Source organism: Callithrix jacchus, chromosome 4 (assembly GCF_049354715.1).
Source record: "Callithrix jacchus isolate 240 chromosome 4, calJac240_pri, whole genome shotgun sequence".
Taxonomy (NCBI): domain Eukaryota; kingdom Metazoa; phylum Chordata; class Mammalia; order Primates; family Cebidae; genus Callithrix; species Callithrix jacchus.
Genome location: NC_133505.1, coordinates 15,421,814 through 15,446,723, shown reverse-complemented (window position 1 = coordinate 15,446,723; position 24,910 = coordinate 15,421,814). Strand labels below are relative to the sequence as shown.

The 24,910-nt window shown below is 42.7% G+C and overlaps 1 protein-coding gene across 13 annotated transcripts in view; it reads left to right on the top strand.

The window, feature by feature from the left end:
* JARID2 (jumonji and AT-rich interaction domain containing 2) overlaps positions 1-24,910 on the top strand; it is a 282,534-nt gene that overhangs the window by 42,307 nt on the left and 215,317 nt on the right. The gene's annotated exons all lie outside the window — the stretch shown is intronic.

The window sequence follows — 24,910 nt, the reverse complement described above, 5'->3', positions numbered from 1 at the left end:
ATCACTTGAGGTTAGGAGTTAAAGACCAGCTTGGCTAATATGGTGAAACCCCAGCTCTATTAAAAATACAAACGTTAGCCAGGCGTGGTTGTGCATGCCTGTGATCCCAGCTATTCAGGAGGCTGAGGCAGGAGAATCACTTGAACCCAGGAGGTGGAGGTTGCAGTGAGCTGAGATGGTGCCCCTGCGCTTGAGCCTGGGTAACAGAGTGACACATTTTCTCAAGCAACGATGAAAAACATGGTATAATTTGGACAAGAAGCTGTGTATTGCACTTGGGGGCAAATTGTGGAATGTGCAAGTCACCAAAACCACCCGTCTTCATGGAAAGAAGGAGGGAGAATATTTTCAATTTTTCTTACAGACAAATTAGCGAGCTTCTATTGTTGGATAATTGACAGTCAAATGCACCCATTTCAAGCGTACAGTTTTGTTAATCATACATACCCATGTAACCACCACCCGATTGAAATAGAGAATATTTTCATTACTCTAAACGTGTTCCCTCATCCAGCCACTGTTTTGGTATCTGTCACTATACATTGTCCATTCTTTTGAGCACAATGGTCTCAGATTCATTCATGTTGTGTTTGTTAGTTCATTTTGTCTCATTGCTGAATAACACTTCGTTGTATGGACATAGCAAGTTGATTGGTGTGCTGGCTGATAGACTTTAGGTGGTTTCCAGTTCTTGGTTATTAGTTGCTGTGAACGTTAGTGTTAAAGGCTATTTGTAGTCATAGGTTTTCCTTTCTTGTGGGTAAATATTTAGGTGTGTGATTGTGGGCGATAAAGTAGTCTGTGTTGAGGGTTATAAGAAACTGCCACACTTCTCTGTTGTCCCTGTACCATTTTGCATGCCTCCTTGACAGCCTCATATTGTCAGTCTGACTGCTTTCTGTATGTGGTTTGTAGGGTTAATATTTGGCCAGAATCAAGCTCATGTGATGAAGAATTGGTGAATGGTTTTTGGATGTTTAAAAATATTTTAAAAATTCATATGAGGCCAGGTGCTGTTTGTAAGCCCAGCCCTTTGGGAGGCTGAGGCATTGCGAGATCACTTGAGGCTAGGTGTTCGAGACCAGCCTGGGCAACATAGCAAGACTGTCTCCACAAAAAATAAAAAAAATTAAAAAATTAGTGGCAGCGCACGCTTGTAGTCCCAGGCTGAGGTGGGAGGATTGCTTGAGCCCAGGAGCTCGAGGCTGTTGTGAGCCATGATTGCACCATTTCACCTCAGCCTGGGTAATAGAGCGGGACCCTGTTTCAAAAAGTAAAAGTAAAAATTCACATGAGATTAAGTGTGTAGTACTGAAAACCATCTTGGTGAATGTGTTTGTCACTTCTTAGGTTAAAAATGCTCCTTTACTCATCTTCCTGAAGTTATGATTCTACTAACAAAAAAATCCCTCATTTTTCACACATGTATAGCTTGCTAGTACAGTGAAGTGAAATTGTTAGAGGCACAATCTGTTTTCCCCTCCTGTTCTCAGTGACCTAACTGATCTGGTTTCTCAGCCTATATCAGGCTTGAAGGAGCACTTAAATGAAGAAGGGGAGTTTCTTGGATGAGAGAAGGAAGGAGCCTTGGGCCTGCAGTGAAGGGATGCTGCAGAGAGCCTGCTAGGCCGGAATCACTGTGATCAGGAGCAGGAGTGTATGGGATGGGCATTCAGACCCTTCCAGCTTAGTAGTAGACGGTGGTGGGACACCGTCTCCTGCACGGTGCCTACTTGCAAATTCTAAAATGTTATTTTCTCTAGTAGTAACACAGAAACCACAGAAATGTAGAAAATACATTAATCCCTTGTTCCACTATCCCACATAAATGTTGTAAACATTTGCTGTAATTTTTTTTTTGAGATGGAGTTTTGCTCTTGTTGCCCAGGCTGGAGTGCAATGGTGTGATCTAGACTCACCACAAACCTCCGCCTCCCAGGTTCAAGTGATTCTCCTGTCTCAGCCTCCGGAGTAGCTGGGATTACAGGCATGAACCACCATACCTGGCTAATTGTGTATTTTTAGTAGAGATGGGGTTTTGCCATGTTGGTAAAAAGGCTGGTCTTGAACTCCTGACCTCAGGTGAGCTGTTGGCCTCGGCTGTCTAAAGTGCTGAGATTATAGATGTGAGCCAGTGCACCTGGCCTGTAATTTTTTTTATAGTGGTCCTTTCCTTCCATTCAAATATTTTTGTAATCCTACTGTATATACAACTTTTGTTTTTCCATCTTTTTTTTTAAACTGGACATTGTATAGCATTTTCTTATGTTATTACATATGTTCCATAGTAATAAATTTTTTGGAACCTCTCGCATTGCCATCTTTTCTGAAACAAACTGCCTTCAATTTAGCCTTCATAATAGATGTTGTAGGTCTGTGTGATGAGGCTTTTTGATTTCTATGTCCTTTTTTCCATAATAGCAGTTTTAACAGGCATGTAATTTTCTGGACAGTGAATGTACGACTGCAGTTTTGTTTATTGCACAACGTTTAAAGATTTGTGTTTTCTTAAGATGGATTATCAAATATGAAAACTCTGGGTGAATGGAAATAGACATCTTAAAGTCTTCTGCTGTATTTTGCCAAATGATTTGCCAGAAATGTAACACTCCTGAGTCCCAGCAAGGCTCAGAGAGCACCCCAGGGCCCACTGTGACATTTAAATATTAAAATTGGAACCAGAGCCAATTTTAGTTTAAGGAAGTTTAAGTTGTAATATTATTTATTTATGTTTCGAGAGAGTCTTACTCTGTACCCCCGGCTGGAGTACAGTAGCACAATCTTGGCTCACTGCAGCCTTTCCCTCCCGGGTTTAAGTGATCCTCCCACCTCAGTGGTCCTGAGTGGCTGGAACCATTGGTGTGCACCACCACGCCCAGCTAATTTTATTTTAATTTTTGTAGACACAAGGTCTTTCAATGTTGCCCAGTCTGGTCTTCAACTCCAGGCATCAGGTGATCCTCCTGCCTCCACATCCCAAATTGCAGGAGGCACAAGCCACCATGCCCAGCCTAAGTTGTAATATTTTAAGTATTTTTTTAGTTCAAGGCAGGACACCTTTAAAAAGACTTTTTTATGTGTAATGGCAAGTGTAAAAAGTCTTAGGGGGAGTCCACATAGGACTGCCATGTGCCATTTTATAAAGTTTTCTTTTTAAGATGGAGTCTCGCTCTGTTGCCCAGGCTGGAGTACAGTGACGCAATCTTGGCTCACTGCAACCTCTGCCGCCTGGGTTAACCTGTTTTCCTGCCTCAGTCTCCCTAGTCGCTTGGATTACAGGTATGCACCACCACCTGGCTAAATTTTGTATTGTTTAGTAGAGACAGGGTTTCACCATGTTGTCCAGGCTGGTCTTGAACTCCTGATCTCATGATCTGTATGCCTTGGCCTCCCACAGTGCTGGGATTTCAGATGTGAGCCACTGCGCCTGGCTGGAATGGCATATGTCTTCTTTCTTGGTTCAGCCACAGCAAATTTAGTGAGAACTACAACCCTCAGGGATACAAAAAATGCTCAAACAAATTTTAAACAATATGAAATTGCAGACACTTGGCCAGAAGGCCTCACATCTGAGGTTTCGTCAGAGCACTGGAAGCCATGGTAGTCATTGTACTTCATAGGTATGTCAGCCTCAGTACCAACATCCTTCCTGGCTAATGGCCCCATTTGCCATTTTTTTTTTTTTTTTGAGACGGAGTTTCGCTCTTGTTACCCAGGCTGGAGTGCAATGGCGCGATCTCGGCTCACCGCAACCTCCGCCTCCTGGGTTCAGGCAATTCTCCTGCCTCAGCCTCCTAAGTATCCAGGATTACAGGCACGCGCCACCATGCCCAGCTAATTTTTTGTATTTTAGTAGAGACGGGGTTTCACCATGTTGACCAGGTTGGTCTCGATCTCTTGATCTCGTGATCCACCCGCCTTGGCCTCCCAAAGTGCTGGGATTACAGGCTTGAGCCACCGCGCCTGGCCCATTTGCCATTTTTAAGGTTTAAACAAGTTTGCTTTTTTGGAAGCGGTTTATCCTTCAAATAATCTAAGAAACTGCTTAAAAGAAAGTTAACCAGTTAGCTCTAGATTTATTAATTCCTTATTTATACCCTCAAATGCATGGGATTTTGAAATAAATTAAGGCCCTCACAGAAAAGAGATGCCTTTCCCTTCCAGGCCCTGATGGATGCTTTGATGCCTTTGAACCTAAGCCTTGTTAGTCACCAGGAGGGTCCCTGGATTGGAGTGTGCGGGGGTGTCATTAACCTTTGTGACTGGTGATCTGTGGTTGAATTTAGGTCCACTCGCATTCTCCCGCACCCCGCACAGAAGCTAGAGCTTGTTACGCATTATGAACTCAAGGTTTTTGGGCCACCTTTCAAAGCCTTGATCCTTTTCCTTACCTAAATTGTTACACCTGTTGATGCTTGTTAAACTTTCCACTTAAAAATTATTTTAGATCAACAGTGTCAAGATAAAAAAAGAAACAAACAAACTAAAAAAGAAAATTATTTTAAAATTCCTTTTTAAAGAATGCTAGCTCTTTGAAGGGACAGATGTTTGTAAATGGAATTTGAGGGCAGGATTTTTGAACGAATGTTGTAAATGTTTGTGATAAGGCCTTGATAAATATATTTCCATTTATGTAGTAAACATTGAGTTCTTAGAATTTCCCGGAAGGTGTTTCCTAGCCAGAGAGACAGGTATGCACACCAATCATTGGTGTTAGTCAGTCTTGACCTCCCAATCCTTACCAGGAGATGCAGAGTCCGCTCAGCCTGTGCTGGACTTCACCTTGTGTGGGAATCTTTCTTCCTGTTTCAGAATCCATTTGTGCCCTTTTGTTGTTCTGCTTAAGTGGGTGTGTCATGGCATCTGGCCAACTCCTCTGCTATATTTGTCCCCTCAACACAAAAGGGTGCATGCAGGCCAGTGGCCTGGGATTGGCTGCCAAGAGGGACCTCCTGGTCACAGCGCACCAATGCCTACTCCAAAAGTTGATCTCTCTATATCTGTTCTGTGTGAGCAAGGCATTGTTTGATCCAGCGCTTGACTTTGCCATTTTCTTTGGTGAGTCTTACTTCGAGCTGGAGTCATCAGGACTTCTACTTTCCAGAACAGGCAACAGACAGCTGCCACGGCGTGTATAGTATGGCCGGTGAAGTGAGGCACTCACACAGGCCCTTGTTTATTATGAAAGCTTCCAGGAAAAGCGTGGCCAACCACTTTAGGTCAGGTGGCACCCTGGAGGGAAGGCAGTGCCTTTTAAAGGATGAGAAGAAGTTAGGTAACAGGTCACAAGGTTAGAGAAGCAGAATGAAAACCTGCTCACCCTGGCAAGTGAGGAGGAGTCAAAGTGCAGGGCCCAGAGCCGCCTGGTGTGTGTGGCTGTGCATGTGCATCAAATTCACAGTTGCTGGAGTGGGGAGGATGATGCAGGGCATGGAAGGGAGTTGATGGTGGAGAGGTAGAACTTGTTCTGTTGGGAGTCAAAAAGCAGTGAATTATAGAACCAATCAATTGTACACTTAAAGCTGGGGTGGTGCATATGCCTGAATGCCTGTGGCTTCAATGTGACAGCCTCAACCCAACTTCTGCATATAGTGAGTGACATAAGGGAAGGAGTTTTGTCTCCTGGAAGACATCTGGGAACTTGTGGCAGAGCAAGCATCCTGGAGCAGAAGCTGTTTTAGGAAAAGAGTGCAATGAATTGAGATAATTTTTTTTTGCGGATTAATAATTTTTTCTTGAATGAGGAAACCTATAAATCCAAATTCAAGAATTTAGATAACCTGAGAGTGATTAGAAACTGCCTAGCAAGGTCTTTTGTAAATTTTGTCTGGTATTGAACCATCTCGTTACTTTATGGAGACCATTGGTGGGACCAGATGTGTCATTTTCTAATAGTAATGGAGTTGATTCATATAGGTAATAAAGATTTGTAGGGTAAGGGATTTGAGGGCTGTTTCAACTAAAAACAACTGTGTAGCATTGGCGTGGGTGCTCTGTGATGTAATGAAAATAATACCGCATCTATTATTGGAAGTCTTGATTGGAAGGAGATTTCTGTATGATGAAGATCACTTTCAGAAATATATGTTTCATTACTGAATAGGTCCTTTGCCACTTAAGGTTTTATATTTAAAAACGATTTTATGTCTCACACGCATAAAAGGACCAAGGACCACATCTGTCGAGCCATTTTGTAAGGCTAGACTGTCATGCTCAAAAGTATTTTTGGTAGTGTTTTTCAACCTCCTTCATTTTCTGATCTTGCTTCTTCTCAACCCAAAAGAGATAATTCCCTTTAAATTTTAAATAGTCAAAAAATCAAACACCAATGCCTTGGTTGGTAACATTCTTTGAAGTAAGTGTTATTTTTTTTTGTTCTTGGCTTAATTCTTGCTGCAGTTGGGCATCTGTAGTGTGCATTCCAATAGAATCATTTTGGGAGTATTTGAAGGTTTTGTTAGAGGAGACAGCAGCCGCAATTCTTATAATGAGATTTTCTGCACCTGTCAGACCTCCTGATGACATTTGTCTTCCTTCATACTTTTTTATTTGTTCTTACTTAGTTACGTTTTACGAATTTGTTTATTTATTTATTTATTTTTTATTTCTTTTAGAGATGGGGTTTCACCATGTTGGCCAGGCTGGTCTTGAACTCCTGACCTCAAGCAATCCACCTGCCTCGGCCTCCCAAACTGCTGGGATTACAGGTGTGAGCCACTGTGCCTGGCAGATTTTTTTTTTTTTTTTTTTTTAAGACAGAGTTTTGCTCTATTGCCCAGGCTGGAGTGTAGTGGCAAGATCTTGACTCACTGCAACCTCCGCCTTCGGTTCAAGCAATTCTTCTGCCTCAGCCTTTTGTATTTTTAGGAGAGATGGAGTTTCGACATGTTGGCCAGGCTCGTCTCAAACTCCCGCTGACGTTGGGATCCACCCACCTCAGCCTCCCAAAGTGCTAGGATTACAGGCGTGAGGTACCATGCCTGACGTATGAGTAGTTTTTTAATGAAAAGTTGCAAAACTTAGTACAAAGAATTTCCCAAATGTTTACCATAGCATATTTGTGTGACAGTATTCCCTCTCCTCATTCCTCCTCATCATCCTTCCCATAACACATAGTTTTTATAATTCTGAACCGTTTGAGAATAAGTTGCAAATATCCCTTTATCACCAAATATTTCCTAAAATTAAGGATATTTCATTTCCAAAACATAGTACAGTTATCAGTGAGGTCGCTAATATTGGGAGGCCTTAAAGCTGCTACCTGTCTCCCTGTAACATGTCCCTATTGTCCTCTGAGGTCTTAATTCCTGACAGACACATTAACGTGTTCTAGGCTCATCTTCCGTGTTCCCAGCCCCTTGTCTGTCTTGATCATTTTATGGTTTTTGATGCCGTTGTAAAGATTTTGTTTCTTAAATTTCATTTTCCGTTTTGGTTTCCACCAAAGTATTCACAGAACGCCAGGGCTGACCCTGTGGCCTTATCTTGGCTTCCTGCTTACATCCTGTGACCATCTCCGTCCTCACAGCATCCACTTCTACTTTGAGTAACTGCAGTGAATCTCGGTAGTCCTCCAGTCTTTCTAGTCTGTTCGCGTCACGGAAAGCATCTCCACAGGTGTCATGACAACCAGATGTTTGTAGGTATTTCTTTGTAATTGTCATTCATCGACCGCTTATCTGGTTATGTTTCTGTAAGTCAGGGTCATTTCCCGGACTCCCCTTCCACATATAGCACTCTCTCTCTCTCTCTTTTTTTTTTTTTTAACCTCAAAAAAGTGTTTTTGTATGAATGGGATCTTGCTGTGTTACCCAGGCTAGTCTTGAACTCCTGGCTTCAAGCAACCCTCCTGCCTCAGCCTCCCAAAGCACTGGGATTTACAGGCATGAGCTACCGTGCTTGGCCAGGAACTAGTCTTGCTAAGAATGTTTGGCCTCTACTGAACGGAATTGATAAGCTCACCGTATCCTTTTCTTTCTTTCTAGCATCTGTCACAAATCCTAGCCCTGTGTGAATCCTTTTCAGACTTCATACAACGCTCCTGTCAGAGTTAGCAGGAAAGTGGGAACAAGCAAGTACTGGATTATTTAGTAGACCCTAGATTTTCTCTATAAACGTGAAATGTTATTTTTACTCTTGAAAATCAGAATATATATAGTACAGAAAATTCAGGAAGTAGAAAAAGAAAAAAAAAAAAGACTGGGAAAATACAGTGTTCTTGATGCCCTCTTATGTTTATTCATCTGAATCTGCACAAATAGATCTAAGACAGTTGAATCAGATTGAAGTTGTAATAGGGTTTTCTTTCCTCCTCTTAGGAGCTCTTTAGCAGAAATGTAACCGTCAAGACATTTTGGAAAGCTTACCCAACTTTTCCTTGATATATTGCAGTGGAAAATGGTGTAATCAGAGTGCAGTCAGAATGACATTCACATTGTGGTTCAAGTCATCTCTCTCTTTTTTTCCATCTTAGAACAATCCATAATTTGAAGAAGTCATCTCTTTTTCATTTGATCTCTTTGCTTTATTAAGTATCTTCTCTGGATTTCCTTCTCCTATGTTTATAAAATAGTAAAAAGAGAGAACAAAGATAGTAAAAAGAGAACAGAATATTTTCGTAAGAAATGACTGCCAGTTTTCGTTAGGCAGTTGTTAGTGCAATCATAGTTCTGGTAAGTTTCTTGAGAGCGCTTGTTACTACAGTGGGAACTCAGAATTCCATGAGTTTCTTGTTGCGCTCGCTGGCTCACACCTGTAATCCCAGCACTTTGGGAGGCTCAGGCGGGTGGATCATCCGAGGTCAGGAGACCAGACTGATCAACTTGGTGAAATCCCGTCTTTAATAAAAACACAAAAATTAGCTGGGGGTGGTGGTGCATACCTGTAGTCCCAGTTACTCGGGAGGCTGAGGCAGGAGAATTGCTTGAACATGGGAGGCAGAGGTTGCAGCGAGCCGAGATCATGCCACTGCAGTCCAGCCTGGTGACAAAACGAGACTCTATCTTAAAAAAAATTTTTGTTTTTTCCTTGAGTTTCTTATGTTTTGTTAACTTTCTGTTATTTGTAGAGTTGAAGCCTCAGCGGATTAGGATAGTTGCCTTTTCCATTTTCCCTGAGCTGTTGAAAATAAACTTGTATTTTTACCCTCCATACTTAGTATAGTTTACATTTTTAAAAGTGAACATTTATATATGTATTACTTATAAAAACACTCCCTCCTCTTAGTAAAGACCCATATCAATCCACTAGCAAAATAGAGCAAGAGAAGTTCATGCTGTGTGTCCTTAAATGTGTTCTGAGAATTATTTTATTTTGGGGAGAGGGCAGAGCATAGGATGCTTTGGTGGTGAAATGATTTTGGGGTACTTTGAGTCTAAGAGGATCATGGTGTACACAAACACACCCGAAGGAAAGAAACCTGTCTACACCCGAGATTTCTCAACCTTCATTGACCATTGAACCTTAATTTTGAATACTACCCCTTGGAGACAGGGTTCTCTGGAACCTCCTTTGAGAAGGATCAAAGTCGTGTAAAGAACGTTGTCTGTGGATTGTGTCGCTGCTGCCAACACCTAATTTGTAAGGGTGAGGGCATCAGGAGGGTATCTTGTAATCTTCATCGGGTTGTCTGTGCAACAGAGGTGTGTTTGGTACAGGAAGGGATGATGCTGATTGCTGGGGAGGATCATGAGTTAAGGTCTTGCATACGGAGGTGGTGGGGCAGTGATAGAGGGAACCAGAACATTTGTGGAGTTCCAGCTTTTCATCGTGGACTCCTGTGCTTTGTGTCAGAAATGGGTGCCATCCCTTTTCTCTGTGAAGGAATTTAAAGTTTGGAGAACTCCCTCTTTTTCTTCCTCTCCTTCACTCCTTTTTTTTCTTTCTTTCCTTCTTTCCTTTCTTAAGAAAAAAAAAAAAAAAGTTTGGAGAAGGTAGATTTGGATTTGGAAACTACTTTGGCCTGCGTTGAGAACTGCTGGTTTCTTGCTCAATTAGGCCGGTTAGAGGGAAATAAGAAGATTGCCAAAACTCGTGGCTGTGACTCAGTTCCCTTTCTCCAGCCACTGCACTGGAGTTTGGGCATCGCACAGATGGCTCTCTGTTGCAGTTCACAGAGCAGTCCTCATTTGGCCGGAAGCTAGTCAGGCAGCCTCTGTTTCCTCACCTCAGCGGGGTGGGCTTAGGGGTGGGTGAAAGAGATAAGATATTTAGCAGTAAGTCATTTTTTTCCTGGTAGTTTAACTTGGTTGCCTTGAGGATGATTGCTTGTCATCCTTTCTGGTACTTTACCCACTGCCCCTTAGTTTGACCTGGTTGCCTTGAGGATGATTGCTTTGTCATCCCTTCTTGTACTTTACCCACTGCCCCTTAGGAAAATGGGCATCCTGTCGGCCAGTGTTGGTATCTCAGGCCCTGTAGATGTGGGATTCTGCATATCCATTGGACTGCCCGCTGTCTCCCAACCTCCAGAAGGTTATGATATCTCCATTCTTCTATGATTGGCCAACGTGGAATGCCATGTATGCTCAAAATGTGATTTCTAATTGGTCTACTATTTGTAAGAAGAAACCTCTGATTTCAGGGTGTGCTTCTTTATCTCCTACATTTGGGGTTGGGATGGTGTGGAACTGTTAGTAATATGCAAGCTGAAATCTGTTGCAAACATTTTCTGCAGTGAAGGTTGGATGGGTGTTGTGTCCTGCTTTTAATTCTTTGACTACAGGACCTTTTCTCTCGTAAGCACTTAAAAACCTCTAAGGCTAATAAGCCTGGTCTGACGTATATTTTAAGGAAAGGTATATAATAATAACATGTGTAAAATTTCTCCATCTTAAAGGTGTGCTGTGGCCAAGGAGGGAAGGGGAGAAGGGCCTGGGAGTAGGGGGATCATTTCCCTGCAATTGGATAAGTGTCATTTAAGCTGCATTCCATGTAAGCTTTTGGGCTTGGAAAGCTTCCCGTCCCTTCTCCAGCGTCCTGAGATACTGTGCTTGTTCTGAGCACATTCAGAGTAATAAACTGTACCCGTAATTCATGAGCTTGCAAGGCTTTCTTTAACCGCTTGCAGCCAGGAGACTAATGACAACATTTAAAATTAGATTGCTCATTTTGGAGCCTATCTGTTTCAAGTTATGAATGAAATTTATGAGCCAATTACTGGATAGTAGAGCCTGTTTGCAAAGACCCAGCGTCCTCATGTTGTCGTGTGTATGTGTGTTGGATGGGGGGAAGGGTGGAGAAAGGGAACAAGCAGTCCAGTAGTCCCCCTTTTATCTATGATTTCAGAGGTGTTACAGGATCCAGTAACCATGAGGACTCTGGTGTTGCACAGAAGTTGAATTCTTACTTGGAAAGTTTAGGTCTGGGTCAGAAAGATGACCCAGGAAGAAAAAGGTTAGGGCTACCCACACTCTTGAGTGACTGCTGGTAGCCAGTAAGCAAATTACATGGGGGTAAGAAGGTTCTGGATATAAAAGAACTACATAAGATTGCACGTGTAGTCTTTCTAAAAACCAGATAGTCAAAGGCAAATGTTTTAAGCAGTGTGTAAGTAACTGGGTTTTCAGTAACTACTTCAGAAATGACTACAATTACTCAAATCCTAGGTCTTTAAAAATTCCAAAGAAATAGCAGGGGCCACATAAAGAGGAAAAGCTGCAAAATGATAGGGTGGGACCTGAGTTAGCAAATGGGAATTTGAGCTCTTTTTTTTTTTTTTTTTTGAGTCTGGGTGTGTTGCCAGGCTGGAGTGCAGTGGCTCGATCTCTGCTCCTGCAACCTCCGCCTCCCAGGTTTAAGTGATACTCCTGCTTCAGCCTCCCGAGTATCTGGAACTACAGGCACATGCCACCATGCCCAGCTAATTTTTATATTTTTAGTAGAGATGGGAGTTTACCATGTTGGTCAGGATGGTCTCTATCTCTTGACCTCGTGATCCACCCGCCTTGGCCTCCCAAAGTGCTGGGATTACAGCTGTGAACCACTGTGCCTGGCCTTGAGCTCGTTTTTACTCTAAAGTTTTTTTCTTTTTTCACAGAATGGTGAGAGTCTTAGCACAACATTAATGCCTTTAGAAGTGACACCATATTAATCATACGCTTTTCTCTTTCTGTCACGAGTTCTATGTATTTTGGTTTGAAATCAGTCATCAGTGTGATTTTTAGAGATTTACTACATCTTATTCATACCTTTATTTTTTTTCTAGCCCTCTTGCCCAGATTTCAACTGAGTGACTGGAAGGGCCGTTTATTTGTTGCCTATGTAGGTTAACCTACAATAATGGATGATTGCAGTCCATTTTCCACTATGCGAGTATTACTTGCAATGAGTATTGTTGACCAAATTTTATTTCCTCTTGTGGAATTAACTCAAAAATCTGTAAGTCCTTAAAAGTGGTTTTTGTGGGATGAGTCTCTTCTTTTCCCCTTAGTGATTTGGGAAAGACTGAATGAAAAACAATAGTCTTGTATATTTACATAAGGAAAATTATGTGGACACTCAAACATTCAATTCAAATCAGGGAATGGGGCTGCTCTCTTTGTTGTGTTGGTAAACATGTTTTATTATTAGCTTGAGAAGGAAATGCCTGGTGTAGTGACTAAGACTGTAATAAGGAAAGAGGACTACTCTTCTGGAGCAGTGAAAGTTTTTGTTAATACAGATTATCAATGTTTGTGAATTCTACATCGGGATGTGTTTTTGGTCATTGGTAACTTACAGAAAAGTAGTTGTCTGAAGAGAAGGAATAGTTTATAGCTCTTTGGACATTTGGACATAGGAGGGCAAGGTGATACCTTTTCATCTTTCTGAGGGAGTGATGATTAATGGTCTCAATTCTCTATTTTACAGTTACTTTACCATTATTACCAATATGTTACTTTAAGTGTAAGGCAGAGAAAAGTTTCCATTGCTGACTCAGTAGTTAAAAGCCTAATGGTGTAAGTTCTGTTTTTGCCTTAATAATCAGGAAGATTGATTGTAACTATGCTTTATAATGATTGTGGTCACTGCACTTAATTTCTTTACTTTCTTTTCTATGTTTCCATAGTTTGCTCTATTTGTTAATTTCTATGGTGACCCACTTTTAGTTAAGTGAGAATTTCTCTCTAAAACAGGGCTGTCCATTGCCTGTGGTGGTCAACCTTAAGGCAGAGGGTAACATATAACTTCATTTGGTTTACTGTGATCACAGACTATTTGGTGGTTACCGCTATTATTATTTTTTGAGACAGGATCTTGCTCTGTTGCCCAGGCTGGACTGCAATGGTGCTTTCTCGGCTCACTGCAACATCCGCCTCCCGTGTTTGAGCGATTGTCCTGCCTCAGCCTCCCAAGTAGCTGGGATTACAGGTGCCCGCCACCATGCCCAGCTCATTTTTTAGTGGAGATGGGGTTTCATTATGTTGGTCAGGCTGGTCTTTAACTCGTGACCTCAAGTGATCCTTGCTCTGTGGCCTCCCACAGTGCTGTGATTACAGGTGTGAGCCACTGCGTCCAGCCCAGTTGGTTATTTTTCAAAATGAGCAATGGTTATGAATGTAAACGACAAAGGATTTTGAGTAAATTTGAAGTTATGGTAGGAATTATAATCCTGATTCATAGTTTATAAAGGTAGCCTACAGAATTTTAGTTCTTTTTGTGACAAACTGGTAGCAACTGGTTCTTTTTCCTCCACCTGCTTTCCTTTGGAATGTGTGAAGATGTTTACATCCTATAGGCAGCACACCTCAAACTTGACCATTGATAGGCATCACCTGGGGATCTTGTTGAACTGTTGCCCATTCTGGGGTCCATTCTGTTTGAGGCAGAGCCTGAGGGTCTGTTTCAAATTTAGCTCCCAAGTATGTTGATGCTTCACCTTGAGTAGCAAGGCTATGGGGCAGGAATCCTGCACGGGCAGTGTGGCTGGCCAGAGGCTCATTGCCTTACATGCAAGGCCACTTAATTCCTGGCTCTTCCTCTTTGGGGGTGCTTTTTAAGCCTTCAGGCTTGATTCTTTAAAGTCCAGCATTATTGTTTGTAGGTTTTCTGTACATTTACTGGAAGCACTGTTTAATACGCTTGTCCCCTCTTTGCCTGGCCAAATAATACCCAATGTGAGAAGGGTTGCCCCTCCTTTGTTATTATTTAAACAGTGTGATGAAAACAATTTGGGAATGCTTGAAATACTGACCTCAACACTTCGCTTCCAAGAAAAAACCCAACTCAGTCACCATTAGAGAAGGAGAACTAGAATAGAAGTTTTCAACAATTGGGCAATGGTATTTCAGGTGCAGAGGTTATGGTTTGTATTACTAGTGTTAGGGGCCTTCTTTCTAGTTCACCTGGGCAAATCCTAGCTGCAAGTTTCATAACAGGTCATCTTGAAACCAGCATTAAACCCAGGGCATAATTTAGTGATTGAGAACACTGGGTTGAGATCTCAACAACAGTGATAATTTGTTTAAAGGCCAGATGAAGTGGCTCACACCTGCGATCCCAGCACTTTGGGAGGCCAGGGCGGGCGGATCATGACGTCAGGAGATCAAGAACATCCTGGCTAACACGGTAAAACCCTGTCTCTACTAAAAATACAAAAAATTAGCTGGGCATGGAGGCCAAGGTGGGGTGACCACGGAGGTCAGGAGTTCGAGACCTTGAGTTCAGGAGTTCATAAAACGCTGTCTCTACTAAAAATATGCATGCCTGTAATCCCAGCTGTTCTTGAGTTCTGAGTGAGGAGAATCACTTGAACCTGAGAGGCGGAGGTTGCAGTGATCCTAGATTGCACCAGTGCACTCCAGCCTGGGCGACAGAGAGACTCCATCTCAAACAAGAAAGTTTGTTGAAGCTGTGTGACGCTAGGCACGTTGCTTATGTTCTCTGGGCCTCCATTTCTTCAGCTGAGAGATGATCACAATCTCAACCCCGATCCGAGTTGCTGTGAGGATTAAAGGAGGTAATAAATATCAAGTGCTGTGAACCGTCCTAGAGTAAGTGCAGGTGGTAGTGGCACGCCCCTAATAACCAGCCTTAATAACCAGCTGAGGGCTCAGGGCTCAGGGCTCGGGAGCGTGGAGGTGAGCTGCCCATCTCGCCATGCAGCCTCAGTTGTCCCGGCCTCCTTTTGCTCCTTTTCCTCCCTGCTGGAGCTGGTGGTAGAGAATGGACATGATTTGCTGATCCCCCCACCGTAACATGGGTAGGTAAACCTGCACTTTTAGTGAAATATGCAGATGTGAGAATTTATTCATCTTTTGAGACGGCTTTTCGCTCTTGTTACCCAGGCTGGAGTGCAGTGGCGTGATCTCGGGTCACCACAACCTCTGCCTCCCGGGTTCAAGCAATTCTCCTGCCTCAGCCTCCCTAGTAGCTGTGACTACAGGCGTGTGCCACCATGCCCAGCTAATTTTTTTGGTATTTTTAGTAGAGACGGGTTTCACCACGTTGACCAGGATGGTCTCTATCTCCTGACCTCGTGATCCACCCACCTCGGCCTCCCAAAGTGTTGGGATTACAGGCGTGAGCCACGGCGCCCGGCTGCTATTCTTTTTTTTTTCTTTTAAAGAGGACTCTAAACCCAGAAGATTCTTAGCCTCCAGGCCCCCTCTCTCAGTTCGTCCAAGCTGCAGCCAGCAGAGAGCAGCCAGGTCATGGTTACAGCCCTTCTTTGAAGCAGCCAGTCTTCAGAAAGCCCCTCACAGACTCCCATATCTAAATGAATGATGCTTTACTTTTGACCTTTGTAGTGTGGCCTTTCCCCCTCTAACCCTTTAATCATCTTTTTACAAAAATCAATCAACAAATATTTATTGAACGTTTCCATGTAGGCTTTCAAATCCACCCATAGGCTGTTCTGCGACTCAAGGATTTCTGCCTGCATCCAGAGAGAATGCAGTAGCTCTCGTTGGTTTACTTAGTATCTGCTTTCTTAGATTATGAACATTTTTTGTTTTTCCTCAGAGTCCACGGGTGTGTCCAGTGCTGGCAGGGGTATGATCAGGTTGCAAGATTGCGGGGGTGTATCTTGTCCGCTTGGCGTGGTGCAGGGCAGGGCGGAGCAGCTGTTTCCAGCATGTGTTTCGGTCTTTATTGGCCCTTTCCTTTCAGCTGACTGCTTTTTACAACCAGTTGTGATGGAACATTCAAAACCTGTTTTGGGGTCACACCACCAAGTTTCCTCTTCTGTCGGATTGGCGGGGGTGGGGGGAGGTGGGAGGTGCCCACTGGGAGCCAGCAGAAGTCTGGGGTTTTTTTTGGTTGGACAGGGTTTCTGGCCTGCGGTTTCCTGCTGGTAAATGAGCCTGGGCTTGAGGAAGTTGTCTAAGGCCTTCCATCGTTTGAATGTTGGCCATATAGCTAGTATTGTTGAAGAAAATGTGAAGAAGGATCTTAAGGAATGCCCACTGAAGATTGATGTTGGCTGGTCATCCTGCACGCTCTCCCTCCTTTATGTAGCGCAGTGCAGGATTTCTTACTCGGAGAGCAGCTCTGCGTGGGCTTACCCTGGGGGAAGTGGTGCAGGGAGGGTGCTGGCACTGGCTAATTTTGTCAATCCGCTTTGGAGAGAGGAAAGACCTTCTGAGCAGCTGAATGCCTTTGGTTGTTGATTCTCATTCTTCCACGCTAAATTTCATTCTTCATCCTCCTCCTCCGCTTTTCCTACAACATAGCTCCGCTTAGAGTTAAAATTGGTTTCATTTGGTGCTATGTTTCTCTCTTCTCATTTGCGTTTGTGGATGAGTTTAGGTTCAAGCTAGAATGTGGTTCTGATGTGTGAGTAAAGCACCTCATTTCCCCCTTGCCACAGCATCGTCACTGGGTACTTGGCAGAAGCAGACCCCATTGTTGAATGAAAATAAATGGGAGTTCAGAGGTCCTTCAGAGTTCTTGGCCTTGATTCCCCACCCCCCCCTTTCCTGGTCTCTTTGGAGCACCCCTCCAATATCTAATTGTTAACATTCTGTGTCTGAGAGATGTATTATGTATTAACTGTTTGAAGTCCTGTGAATTTCTTGGACACTGTTTCATGGATTTATAAGGGAGTTTACTATCTCTTTAGGGTATTTGTATTATGTGCATTATCTTAAACCTTAATATAGCATTCTGAACTTTGTAAGGAAAGAATTTTCTACTATTCATCTGGTTTTGGTTACAGTTTTCAAAATGCAAAGACTAATTCCAGTTCCATTTCTGGGGGCCCACTTACGGGAGCAAGTCTTTCTAAACGTCGGAGTTGTAGAAGCTCTACCAGCAATTCTGGAGCCATACAGTTTTTCTGGGTTTCTGTTGGCAAATAACTTCAACTTTTTGTACTTTGAGATGACAATTGGCAGATGCCCTAAGTGCGTCACAGTTAGGTTGTTACGTTTGAGGGTGACAATCTCCTTTGGTGTCGAGTTCATCATCCCCAGCAGTAGAAACAACACAAATTTGGGAGCTCCTTCCCCCTAGCAGCGAGGCAGCCAGCCTCTTTTCTCATTAACAACAGAGCTATATTTCATTTATGTATGCTATTTATTTAGTCCGCGTTCTGGGGAAAGGGGAAAAATGCCCTTGTCTTTCAACTATTTTCAGGTACTTAAACGTTTTAAACTTTGGTTTTCACAAACTAAACATACCCATCTAACCAGTATCGAGATCGGAACCTCATCAGCCCCTCCCTAGAAAGTCTTCAACCCCATAGCTGAGTGATTTCTTTTAACCTTTAAACAGGTGTGGGAAGACTTTTCACAAGAGGAGGGAACAGTGTACAAGGAACCTAGGAATAAAAACACAAGGGGCAAGCAGAGTGGAGAAAAATGGAAGGTTGGGGAAATGGGCAGCCTATTTTTTTTTTTCCCTGACCATACCCATGTACTTTGAAGATGTGTGTGTGTGTGTGTGTGTGTGTATATACACATACATACATTTACACTTATTTTAAAAGTTTTGGCTAGGCGCGGTGGCTCACACCTGTCATCTCACCACTTTGGGAGGCTGAGGCAGGTGGATTACCAGGTCAGGAGTTCGAGATTAGCCTGGCCAACATAGTGAAACCCCATCTCTACTAAGTATACAAAAAAAAATTAGCCAGGTGTGCTGGCGGGCACCTGTAGTCCCAGCTACTCGGGAGGCTAAGGCAAGAGAATCACCTGAACCCAGGAGGCAGAGGTTGCAGTGAGCCGAGATCACGCCACTACACTGGCGACAGAGTGAGACTCTTGAGCCAGAGTCTTGGTTTTTGTTTTTAGTACACTGCAATTAATGTTCATGTTCAAACTTTAAAATTCCTTGGACCTTTGCTTTCAGGAAAGCTTTGTGGTTCTTCTCCCCCAGCAGAAAATGCGATTTACCTGCCTCATTTTTGGTATATTTCTTTTATAATGATGTTCCTCTATCAAAAACTTTGTAGTATGTGGGAGAAAATGTTGTATATTTCTGTGTTTCCGCTACTAGGTTCTCCCTTTAATTATGTGATTAATTTCAGATGTATTACTTGGAGCTCATGAGAAATATGTTCATTGCCTATATTTCTGAGGACAGCAGAGCCTGCTTTCACCTAATTTGCAGAGTTCATTATCATGTGTAATTCATCCGGTTTAAGAAATTCAGACTCCCAGCCAGTGTAGCTTAACACTTAATAATTTTCTCAGGAGCCAGTCAGGTGTCACCTAAAACAAGTGCTTGATAAGCTGTAAACTGTGGGATGGTTTTGTCCTGCTCAAAACTTTTGAGTTTCCATTCTAATTTTTTTCTTCTTCTTCTTCTTCTTCTTTTCTTTTCTTCCTTTTTTTTTTTTTTTAAGACGGAGTTTCGCTCGTTACCCAGGCTGGAGTGCAATGGGGCGATCACGGCTCACCGCAACCTCTGCCTCCCGGGTTCAGGCTATTCTCCTGCCTCAGCCTCCTGAGTAGCTGGGATTACAGGCACGTGCCACTATGCCCAGCTAATTTTTTGTATTTTTGGTAGAGACAGGGTTTCACCATGTTGACCAGGGTGGTCTCGATCTCTTGACCTTGTGATCCACCTGTCTCGGCCTCCGAAAGTGCTGGGATTACAGGTGTGAGCCACTGCGCCCGGCTCCATTCTAATCTTGATGTACAGAATGGTTGGTAACAGTTCTTCCTCAAGTTTTTCAAGGTTTCTGAAGAGGTGCAGGGAATACCCCCACCCCTTCCTAATTTCCATTAGCAGATTCTAGTTTCCTTCCTTAATCTTTTCCCTCTTTTCTCATTATACTAGTGAGTTTTGTTTTATTCCTTGGTGCTGGGTTAGAAACCCAAGTGCCATTTTAAATATTTCTATAATGGAGTGCATTCTAGGTTTTACACTGCAGGTTTATAAATGAACGTTTAGAAAGTGGGCGATTCGAAAGTGATTCTCAAGTGGAAATAGAAGCTAGCGAGGCCAGATTCAAAGGCAGTCTGGACCTGGAGCCTCATTTAATGTCACTAACAACTTGATGTTGGTGCTGTTTGTCTTTTCTCTAAACTCAGCCTCTCTAAAGATAATGGCTTTTCACAGAAGCCTAAATGTAATGCTTTCTTCATTCCCTTCCCTTTCCAGTCTTTAAGTGTCTTTTAGAAACATACTCCATTTGCATATAAACGTTGATAGAAATCCAGAAAGAGTCCTGTTTTCTCCCCTGTGGTTAAGTAGTGACAGTTGATCTACCCAATACCTTCCTTCCTTAAAAACAATGAGATTAGGTAATTACAGCAAATGTGGTCATTAGCCTCATCTGCTCTTATTATCTTATTATGTATTTGTTACTGTGAGAGCCAGAAGCTCTGAGGATAAGCCAGACTCTCCATATTTTAAAAAGACAGGATTTTTCCACAGTAAAAACATGTTACTTACCATGGTCACTGATGGAATCCACAGTTTGATCCACCATGACTTTTGCTTATTGGTGAAATTGGTTTTCTAAAATTTGGTGAACAGTAAATAGTCTGTGTACTTGGATAGTACTTACGCTAATATAGGAAAGTTTAATCGTGGCTTTTCTCCAGTTGAATTGGAAAGAGTGCAGCGGGGAAGTCCCCTGCAGGGTGGAAATAGTAGTAGTTGAACATGAGTGACCTTTTTGGTTGACTGACTGCCCTTCCTATGAAGCTGCCGCAATATCTTTACCCTGTCAGGATTACTTCCTGCCTCAGCCTGAATAATTTAAGTAGATGCAAGATTGGTGTTGGATATCTCCTTGGGAAAATTCCATTCTCTTGAATTTAACTAACAGAATACCTCTTTCCATTTCTTTCAGTGTCTTCCAGTTTTGACCTCAGAAGGAACTAAGCAATATTTCTCACCCAACAGGCTCATTGCTCATCTTCTCTGGGCCTAACAATCCTGTGTTCCCTCAGTCATTTCTTTTAGGAAGGTTTCAGGTGCCTCATTATTCTATAATGTCCTTAAAAACTGACATCCCATGTTTTAAGCATCTGGTATGCAGTGTAAGTAGTGTGATATTTTGCATCCATTTCACTCAGTCACCCTGCTTTTAGGAATTTGGCCACAAGGATGTGTAATAAGTATTTTACTGTGTATCCCAGTGAAAAATTGAAACCAATGGGGGATTGGTTAAATTATGGAACATCTGTTCCGTGCAGTCATTAAAATGATATGGTAGCAAGAATGTTGACTGACATAAAGTAGTAAGTGAAAAAAGCAAGTGAGAAAACAGTATGTACAGTTTAATTTTTTTTGTTTTATCTTGGTAAATAATTTTAGTCAATATGTACACATGTAATCTATAAAGCATACATACATATATACACATGTTTGTGTGTATATATGTATGTATGCTTTGACAAATGAAGAGGTGGTGTAGGCACAGGTGGGAGGGGCAACTAATCCACACTGAGGGATGAAAGCAGACTTGAAGGACAGGGATTAGCCAGGTGCAGGTGAGATTGGTGAGCAGTGTGCTCCACAGTGAAAGTGGAAGGGCCAGAGATGAGAAGTGGCATGAATCAGGGATGGATGCTCAGGAAATAAGGCTTATCTATATTTTCTCCAGGAAATGTGTATTAGTCTGTAATAAACAAACAAAAAAGGTACCTAGAAAGCCCGCCTCTTCTGAAGAAGAAAGTCAGGGACCCAGTGGGGATAAGAAAATGCTCTGTTGGTTTAAGGCTGTGGATTTTGGGCTCTTAATGAGATTAAGGCCAGGGAGGCTTTCCTAGGTTGGCTGGATGGGCTGGGGCTGGGTGTCTCTGGTGAAGCGGATGAATTCCAGATAGGTAATTTAATTTTCAGAGGTGCTGCACAAATGCCTTTGCTTCCTGCTACTGGTTAGAGCAAAACAAGCATGTGATTTATGTAAAAATACATGAATATTAGTTTTTATCAAAACTGCAGAAGAAACAGTATATGCTTCCTGCATAGCCTCTTTGTGGAATAAAATTAAGAAAATCGGTATTCTTTACAAATGACTAGTCACAGTGAAACTGGTCTGCTGAACCTACCCTTTGTAGATAGCATTAATAGATCACCCTCTCCCACATGACTCCAACCAAAACAGAAAGGATGATTTACATAGGAAAATGCCAGCTGAATTAAACAAGGATGGCCCTGGACTCTGCTGCCGGGATTCTTAAGATGGCACAAGCTGGGCTATGAAAGCCGTGGCCTCCTCCCTTCTTCTCTGTTTCTGGGCTGTGTTCCCCTCTGCATTTCTTGCTGGGTAGTTTTGGAGGGAAGGGAATGCCCTCTCCTACATAAGCTTCTTCTGCAGGTGCAGAGATGGAATGGACCTAAGTGTTCTGAGGTCTTCCAGGAGATGGGATTTCAGTCTGCAGAGTACCCATCCCCCTTGGCTGTGTGGTGTCCCAGTTCTGGAAGTTGAGATTTAGACCAAGATTATTGTCTTAAAATCTTGGATATGATTCCTGCCAGGATGACTTGTAAAAAATTTTGTGCCAGAAACTGAGCTGACTTTGGTTGTGGGCTGCAGGCTGATTCCAACTCTGGGAATTAGTTCTCATTTTCTGTGCCTCGTTCATAGTCTGACTCGTCTTCTCACGGCTGCCTGCCCAGCCCCTTTGTGAGAATGGGAACACTCATAAGAGTGAATATGAGGCCTTCACATCCTTTGGGATGTGGGTATTTTAGTACCAAGGCTAACATGCACATTTTCAGTGACACAGTTGCTAGAATAGTTCTATAATAAGCTGCTGGTCTCAGAGACCCTTCTGCATGGGTCCCATTGATGGGACCCATCAATGGGGCTTGTGACCGTAGGAGTTGGAATTTTAGAGGATTCCTATCATCCTCACTCCTAATCCAGTAACTCCCTGGCAGTGCCCATCACCAGCCTCACATCTCCTTGTGCCAGTCATGAGCGTGGTGAGCCTCTCTGGTACACTTACACATTAGAAAAAGTCTGAAGTCTTGGGAGCAAACCTTTTCTCCCCCTTAGGTGAATATTAGATCTGCTGTTCTTCACTACACAAAAGCGATTCCTTAACACAAGCCGTAGCTGGCACTCCGATTCAGCTTGCAAAAAGGTGACTTTTGGGTTATTTTAATTTTAATATTTTTCGTAAAGTTTTATTTTCTTCTTAATACCCTAAGCCCTGAAAGGGAGTTTGTATTGTAAAATTTTGTAGTAAGTCACTTTTAACCACATGAACTTGGGGAAAATTTCCACATGTGGACCAGGTCCCTGGATTGTATTGCCAGAGGCGTGGCTTTTGGCATCAACTTTTATTTAGTTTGGATGGCTATTTCCCGGAGAAATCAATTTAACCTAACAACTTTTCAGAGCTCATTCTACATATGCACCCCTACTTTTCTGGATTAAAAAAACCCCCAAAACACTTGTATGTCTGTTTAGATTTTTAAAAAACTAATCTTATTGAAGTAAAATTTCGGCATGCAACCATTTCAGGTGTATGCTGTGATAATTTATGATAACTGCACACACCTGGGTATTACCATCACATCAAGCTGTGCACCTCCTGTCACCCGAGAAAACTCCCTTGTGCTCCTGCCCTGAGCCTCCATGACAAAACACCGTCCTGCTTTCTCGCACTGAAGATCAGCATTTCCTGCTGTAGGTGCCATTTAGATGGAAACACTTCTGTGTCTACATCCCTTCGCTTTGCTTTGAGATTCATCCAGGCTGTGTGTATCGTTTGTTCCTTCCTGCTGTGGTTGAGTAGTCTCTCCTCTGTCTTTCCGTGCTCTTCCTGTGACTTGCTCATTGTCTCTTTCTCTTTTTCTTCCCTGTAAGGCTGGCCTGGTCCTTCTGTTATTCCCTGTTTTCTTTTTCTCAAGTGGGCATTAACTCTTTTACACACAATGAAATAACCTAGTAACTGAGAGATGATCCGGCCAGATTCTGCTCTTGCCGTTACCCCTCACCACCCCGTTAGAGGACAAAACAAGCCAACGAACTGATAGACCCAAGCCTTGTTGTTCAAAGTGCCGGTGTTCTCTGTTCAGCATCTTAACCATAAACCAAGCTGCAGCCTCCAGTTTCAGAATAGTGCCTTCTGTAAAGCCTATGGAGTTTTATGTTGTAACAACTCCAGAGACTTCTGTAAAGTCTATGGTGTTCGGTTTATTTTGCTCATTTTTAAACTATCTTCTTAGAAAAGAATTCAATGCTGTTAATGAATTGCTGCTGGAGCCCTTTTGTACATTAGAGTAAGCAGTGGGCACTTCTCCTCTGCTTCCAGATCTCCTTTTGATGGTTAGGAAGAATATGCTGACTTAGAATATAGCAAGGAGCTGTGGTACGCCAAGGAAACAGAAAAATCTCGAATGCTTTCCAGCAGTCAGTTGTCATGGATGAGAAAGTCCCATTCTATTTGCTGTGTGTGTGCCTGAGTGTGTACACTGTAATATCTTGGTTTTAGATGTATGAAGGAGGGACATGGTCTTCTTGGATTTGTGTGTCTTCAGTGGTGACTTCCCATTTATTGGTGAAGGGTGCCAGCTTTTCTGGGAAGTCTGCCAACACTGAGCTGAGCCAGGCTTGCTGTGTTCACCTCTAAGCAGGCGCAGGGTGCTGGTGCAGCAGCAGCATGCTGTCCTTGTGAGCACTGTGGAATTTGCAGCATGCCGTACAGACTCAGAAATGGTGGATTTTTCTTGTGGCATTAGTTTTTTGATTTGCAAATCTGGAAAAGAACAGGAAGTCTTGGTGGAAACACTCTGGCTGATGTTATAGAAACTTGTTGACCTAACTACATTTTAACAACCAATTATTAAAATACGAGTTTCTTCTCACTTGGGGAGATTTTCTCCGATCTTAAATACGTTTGTCATCTAAACCTCTTGTCCTAGTGGCAGGGGATCCCTGCCCTGGGCCTAGGAGTGTAGACATTGGTAATTATCTTTGGCCTGTCTCTCAGCAAATATCCTCTGCTGGCCCATGGCCGCCCAGAAGCTCTCATGGAGATGCTGCTTTTGTTTTTCTTTCTTCAACTGGGGAGAAAACACTACATCTGGACCTAAGGCCCACGTGTCCTGAGGTAAGTCCTTCTAATTCTGGGTTGCCGTGAATTGAGTGCTGCTGTTCATAGATAAGGTCAAGGGATGGCCTTAAGGTGCTCAGGTAGTGACTGGAAGAGGCTGTTTCAAATTAGTGCTGATCCACTCTGCAGGTTGCTATGGCTCCCTACACGGCTCACGTTTCCCCCACTCCTGTGCTCTCCTGCTCTGATTTCTATCAGATTACCCATTCACTTATAACATTTGCCACTACTTCAGATACCTTATATGTTTACATGGTTTTGGTTTTCTCTGCTAGAATATAAAGTAATAATGATTAAAAAATCGGAAGAACCAACATCTTTTTGTTCTTGAGGTGAATTTTTTGGCTCATAAATTTCCCTCAAGTACCTGGAACAGTGCCTGGCATGTGGTACTTAATAAGTATTTGCTGAAAGAATGAATAATAAGTAAATAACATTTTGAAATTTCTGTCATTCAAATTGTG